Source organism: Triticum dicoccoides, chromosome 2B, assembly GCF_002162155.2.
Source record: "Triticum dicoccoides isolate Atlit2015 ecotype Zavitan chromosome 2B, WEW_v2.0, whole genome shotgun sequence".
Classification (NCBI taxonomy): Eukaryota; Viridiplantae; Streptophyta; class Magnoliopsida; order Poales; family Poaceae; genus Triticum; species Triticum dicoccoides.
This window is the reverse complement of record NC_041383.1, coordinates 627,955,880-627,963,047: the sequence shown is the minus strand read 5'-3', so window position 1 is coordinate 627,963,047 and position 7,168 is coordinate 627,955,880.

Here is a 7,168-nt window from a genome sequence, read left to right as displayed (position 1 = left end):
TTCTAGGACTTCATGGACACTTTCCTCAAGGCAGCCACTCGCATTGCCGACAACATCGATCTTGATAGCTTCTACGACCCGGCCAGTCCTTCTCCAGCCGAGTGATTAAAAAACATTATGCCCTCGCTTTTATTTGCCTCGGAATGCCGAGTGGATTTGTAACCGTTTAAAACTCCTTCGGGCCTGATGCACGAGCACTTTATTCCGTGGTTAAGAACCTTTGGATTTATCATCTCATATATGGCATTTGTCCTCGAACGAAATTCGTTTTTCTCTCGACTTGTTGTCCGTTTGCTTGATCCTTGAGAAGCATTGGCCAGCTCATCAACAAGGCACTCAGCAATGGTCTTGATGTTCCAGTCGACCGATCGGGTGATCCTTGAGTAGCATTGATCAGCTCATTAACAAGGCACTCAGCAATGGTCTTGACGTTCCAGTCGACCGATCGGGTGATCCTTGAGTAGCATTGATCAGCTCATCAGCAAGGCACTCAACAATGGTCTTGACATTCCAGTCGACCGATCAGGTGATCCTTGAGTAGCATTGGTCAGCTCATCAACAAGGCACTCAGCAATGGTCTTGGCGTCCCAGCCGACCGATCGGGTGACCCTTGAGTAGCATTGATCAGCTCATCGGCAAGGCACTGACCAATGATCTCGGTGTTCCAGTCGACCGATCGGGTAAGGTTTTTCAAAACTTAGGCGAGCACTGGGCTGCAGCTAAGCCCCCGAGTGAGAGGTCTGCTCACAACTTGGTAGGATTTTTCAGACTTAGGCGAGTACGGAACTGCACATAAGCCTCCGAGCGGGAGGGTTGCTCTCCACTCGGTAGGATTTTTTCAAACTTAGGTGAGTACGAGACTGCAGCTAAGCCTCCGAGCGGGAGGTTTGCTCACCACTCGGTAGGATTTTTTCAAACTTAGGCGAGCACTGGGCTGCAGCTAAGCCCCTGAGTGAGAGGCAGACTCATCACTCGGTAGGATTTTTCAAACTTAGGCGAGTACGGAACTGCAGCTAAGCCTTCGAGCGGGAGGATTGCTCTCCACTCGGTAGGATTTTTTCAAACTTAGGCGAGTATGAGACTGCAGCTAAGCCTCCGAGCGGGAGGTTTCTTCACCACTCAGTAGGATTTTATTCAAACTTAGGCGAGCACTGGGCTGCAGCTAAGCCCCCGAGTGAGAGGTTTGTTCACCACTCGGTAGGATTTTTATTTCTTAGGCGAGTACGAGACTGCAGCTAAGCCTCCGAGCAGGCGGTTTGCTCACCACTCCGTAGGATTTTTTTCAAACTTAGGCGAGCACTGGGCTGCAGCTAAGCACCCGAGTGAGAGGCAGACTCATCACTCGGTAGGATTTTTATCACTTAGGCGAGCACTGGGCTACAGCTAAGCCTCCGAGTGAGAGGCAGACTTATCCCTCGGTAGGATTTTTATCACTTAGGCGAGCACTGGGCTGCAGCTAAGCCCCCGAGTGAGAGGCAGACTCATCACTCGGTAGGATTTTTATTTCTTAGGCGAGCACTGGGCCGCAGCTAAGCCCCCGACTGAGAGGCAGACTCATCACTCGATAGGATTTTTATCACTTCGTCCTAGGCGAAATGGATTCACAGCTAAGGTAATGTGCACAAAAGAAATAAACAACAATCATCCGGAAGAAATAAATTATGTCTTTTGATAGCCAAACTAAAAGGTATTTCTTATTACATCTGATCAGTCTAAATATTTAAGAATAGAAAGGGTGGAGCAGATCCGCATTCCTGGCGCGTGGCTCACCTTTATTGTGTTCGACATTGAAGAGACGGTATGCTCCGTTGTGGAGCACCTTGGTGACGACAAAAGGGCCTTCCTAAGCGGGGGTGAGCTTGTGTGGCTTCTATTGATCCACTCGGAGGACCAAGTCTCCTTCCTAGAATGCACGACCCCTTACGTTCCTGGCATGGAATCGACGTAAGTCTTGCTGATAAATGGTCGACCGGATCAAGGCCATCTCTCTTTCCTCCTCCAGGAGGTCGACTGCATCTTGTTGAGCTTGCTCTGCTTCTTCTTCTGAGAAGAGTTCGACTCGGGGAGCGTTGTGGAGCAAATCGCTCGGCAAAACGGCTTCGGCTCCGTAGACTAAAAAGAATGGAGTCCGTCCAGTCAACCGATTGGGGGTTGTCCTCAGCCCCCAAAGCACCGATGGGAGCTCGTCGACCCAAGCCCCTGCCGCGTGCTTGAGGTCACGCATTAACCGGGGCTTCAGTCCTTTGAGAATTAATCCATTCGCTCGCTCAGCCTGCCCATTCGACTGGGGATGGGCGACCGAAGCGTAATCGACCCTCATGCCTTGGGAGGCACAAAAGGCTTTGAACTCTTCGGAATCGAAGTTCAAGCCGTTATCCGTGATGATGCTGTGCGTATGCCATATCTGAATATAAGTTCTCTGATGAAACTCACGGATGTGCTTGCTTCAAGGCTTTTGATGGGCTTGGCTTCGATCCATTTGGTGAACTTGTCGACTGCTACCATCACATGAGTAAATCCACTCCTGCCTGTCCTTAGAGGTCCCACCATGTCTAGTTCCCAAACGGCGAAGGGCCAGACGAGTGGAATAGTCTTCAGAGCTGATGCAGGTTTGTGGGACATGTTGGAATAAAACTAACAACCTTCACACTTTTCCACTATTTCCTTTGCCATCTCATTGGCATGCGGCCAGTAAAACCCAGCTCGGTATGCTTTGGCCATGATGGTCCGAGAGGACGCATGGTGACCACAGGTCCCCGAGTGAATATCCTTGAGGATCATTCAACCTTCTTCTGGCGTGATGCACTTCTGGCAGGCCCCAGTTACACTTTCTCCGAACAACTGTCCTTTTATCACAATAAAGGCTTTAGACCGTCGGACGATCTGTCGAGCCTCTTCTTCATCCTCTGGGAGTTCCTTCCTAAGAATGTATCCAATGTATGGCACTGTCCAGTCGGGAGTGATGACCAAAACCTCCATGACTAAGTCGACCACGGCTGGGATTTCGACTTCAGTCGGATCTGTGGCACTCTTGGGCTGTGGTGACTCTTCGGTAAAGGGATCTTCCTGAACTGAAGGTGAATGAATATGTTCCAGAAACACGTTTCGGGGAATAGCCTCTCTCTTTGAACCTATCTTGGCCAACTCATCTGCAGCTTGATTTTTCAGTCGGGGTATGTGGTGGAGCTCTAAACCTTCAAACCTCTTCTACAATTTTCTCACCACATTGCAATAACCCGTCATGGCTGGGCTCCTGACATCCCATTCCTTCATCACTTGGTTAACCACCAAATCTGAGTCGCTGTAGACCATATATAAGGCAACAGACGCCGAGTGAAATGGCCATACGCAACACGTATAGAAGTGCTTCATATTTGGCTTCGTTATTGGAGGAATCAAAATGAATCTGGAGAACATAACTAAGCCTGTCTCCGCGGGGGCATACCAAAACTACTCCAGCGCCTGAACCATTCAGCATTTTGGAGTCATCAAAGAACATAGTCCAATGCTCTGAGTGAACTTGAGTCGGCAATTGGTGCTCAATCCACTCGTTAAGGAAATCTGCAATTGCTTGGGACTTGATAGCCTTCTTTGCCTCAAACTTTTTATCTAATGGAAGGAGCTCAATTGCCCATTTTGCCACTCGACCAGTTGCGTCTCTGTTATTCAGAATTTCAGATAGTGGCGCGTCGTTGACGACTGTAATGGAGTGGTCAGAGAAATAATGCGCAACCTTCTTCATGGTCATGTAAATTCCATAGACAAGCTTCTGATAATGTGGGTATCGTTGCTTGGATGGAGTCAAAACTTCAGAGAGATAATAGACTGGGCGTTGAACCTTGTAAGCTTTTCCTTCTTCTTGTCGCTCGACCGTGAGTACTGTGCTGACAACTTGTCCAGTGGCTGCAATGTAAAGCAGTAAAGGCTCTTTGCTGATTGGCGCAGCGAGCACCGGCTGGGTGGAAAGTAGGGTTTTGAACTCTGCAAACGCTGCATCAGCTTCATCAGTCCACTCGAACTTATCAGACTTCTTCATCAGTCCGTAAAGAGGCAAGGCCTTTTCACCGAGACGATAAAAGAATCGACTCAGGGCAGCCAGACAACCCTTTAACTTCTGAACGTCATGCACTCGCACGGGGCGTTTCATTCGGAGGATTGTATCAACCTTTTCTGGATTGCCGTCGATCCCTCGTTCGGAAATGAGAAAACCGAGTAATTTTCCTCCTGGAACTCCGAATGTGCACTTTGACAGATTAAGCTTGATATCGTACCTCCTCAGGTTGGTGAAGGTTTCTGCAAGGTCGGTCAATTGGTCGGAACCTTTGCGAGACTTGACCACTATGTCATCCATGTAAGCTTCCACATTCCGACTGATTTGAGTAAGCAAGCACTTCTGAATCATTTTGATGAATGTGGCTCCAGCATTTTTTAGACCAAAAGGCATGGTGACATAGCAAAAGCACCCAAATGGGGTGATGAAGGCTGTTTTTATTTCATCGAGACCATACAGTCGGATCTGATGGTATCCGGAATACGCATCTAAGAAAGACAAGCGCTCACACCCCGCAGTCGAGTCAACAATCTAATCGATGCGAGGGAGAGGGAAGTGATCTTTCGAGCAGGCCCGATTGATATGCTTGAAATCAATGCACATACGAAGTGAATCATCCTTCTTAGGAACCATGACTACATTGGCTAACCACTCGGAGTGGTAGATTTCAAGGATTAACTCTTCTGCCAATAGTCGAGCCACTTCTTCGCCAATTGCTTTCCTCTTTTGCACGGCAGACCGCCGAAGGTGCTCTTTGACGGGCTTTACTTTGGGGTCAACATGCAAACGGTGCTCGGCCAGTCCCCTGGGTACACCTGGCATGTCAGAATGTTTCCATGCAAAGATGTCCCAGTTCTCACGGAGGAACTGAACAAGCGCTTCTTCCTATTTGCTGTCGAGCGTCGTTGATATATGAGTCGGTGCATCATTGGGATCCGTCGGGTGAATATGAACTAGCTTCGTCTCACCAGTCGACTGAAATGCAGAATCTGTGGCAGGCTTCTTGGCTCGAAGCAAATCACTCGGATATGCATTCTTCTGATATTCTTGGAACTCGACTGCTGCCATCTGTGCGTCGGCGATTTTGGAACCTTTATGGAAACATTCCTCAGCCTTCTGCCGATTGCCAATAACTATGATCACAACTTTGGGGCCAGGCATCTTTAGCTTGATGTACACATAACACGGTCGAGCCATGAAATGTGCATATGCCGGCCTCCCCAGGATGGCGTGATAAGCACTCTGGAAATCCATGACTTCAAATGTCAACTTTTCTTTCCGGTAATGCTTGGAGTCACCGAAAACCACGTCGAGAGTGATCTGACCGAGTGACTCGGCCTTCTTTCTGGGGATAACACCGTGAAAGCTCATGTTGCTCTCACTAAGCTTGGACATCGGGATGCCCATCCCCTTCAAGGTTTCAGCATACAAAATATTCAGGCCACTACCTCCATCCATCAGCAGTTTAGTTATTCGAGTGCCACCAACTACTGGGTCGACCACCAACGCTTTCCTCCTGGGGGTGACTACGCGAGCAGGGTGGTCTGACTGGTCGAATGTGATGGCTGTCTAGGACCATTTCAGGTATGTGGTCATCGTTGCCGGAGCAACCATATTCACCTCTCTATTGATGACCTTCCACCGACTCTTGCTCTCAACATTAGCAAAAATCATGAGAGTGGAGTTGACCTTGGGGTAACCGTCATCTTCCTCTTCCTCCTCATCTCTGTCCGACTCCTTCTCCTTCTCATTGGGTTGTTTCTCCCGAAACTGTTGGATCAAGAGTCGACATTGACAAGTGGTATGCTTCGGGTAAATCAGATTACCTTCCTCATCCTTCTTCGTGTGGATGTGGCACGGCAAATCCGCACATCATTCCCTTCTGGATCCTTCACCTTCTTAGGGGGCCAGGGCCCCTTAGGTTTTCCCTTAAACTTTCCTTGATCCACTACCGCAATCTCTCCAGGTGCCGCTGGCTTGGCCTTACGCTTCTGTTTTCGACTGGAGTTACCTCCACCTGCCTCTTGGCTGACTGGTTTGTTCTTCCCGCTACGGAGTCGATCCTCTTCTTCTCCTTTAGCGTACCGGGTGGCTATCTCCATCATTCGAGTCAGAGTCATATCCCCAGTTCGACCGAATTTCAAGACCAACTCCCTGTATTTGACGCCTTCCTTGAAAGCACATACAACTTGATGCTCTGAAACATTCTCAACAGTGTGATGCAAAGTGGACCATCTCTGGATGAATTCCCTCAAAGTCTCATTCGACTTCTGCACACAATGCTGCAACTCGAGCAATCCTGCTGGTCGCTTGCATGTTCCCTCAAAAGTTCTCACAAACACTCGAGATAGCTCTTCCCAACTGTGAATACTGCTTGGAGTCAACTGAGTCAGCCACGCTCGGGCCGACCCTTCCAACATAAGAGGGAGATGCTTCATCGCTATGATGTCGTTACAGCCTCCAATCTGCACAGCCACTCGGTAATCTTCAAGCCAAGTTTTAGGCTTGGATTCACCGGTGAACTTACTGACCCCGGATGCCAACCTGAAGTTGGGAGGTATCACTGCTGCCCTCATGGCCCTGCTAAAACACTCGGGACCAGAAACATGCACTCGGCTTCCACTTGGACGATCTCTCCCAGGGTCTTCTCTGTGTGCTTTGTTCCGGTCGACCAGGCCTTGAATGAGGATAGACCTCGCGTCGAAGCCCGGTTCCCATGGGTCGACTGAAATTCTGCGCTCACCACTGTGACGGCGCCTATCATCGTTCCGCCGAGGCACATACAACGCACTCCTCGGAGGAGGCGTGGGTCCCCGACAACGATTATCACGGTCGAGTGGATGATCATACTGCCCACGGCCTTCACTCCGCGGAGGCGATCTTGGGTTGTGAGCCAACTGAACCGTGTCCGCTGCAACGGATCTGCTGTGAATCTTATTCCGCGACTGAGATACTGTTGTATTCTACTCTCCTGCTGCCCTGAGCAGGGCCCGGATCTGCATCAGCCCTCGGCTAGCTTCTGACTGGGAAGGCTAGATCGACTCTACTATTCGGGCCGCAGCTGTGAGATTCTGAATCAGAGTGCGGTATACCTTAGGTGGAGGCGGGAAAAGCTGT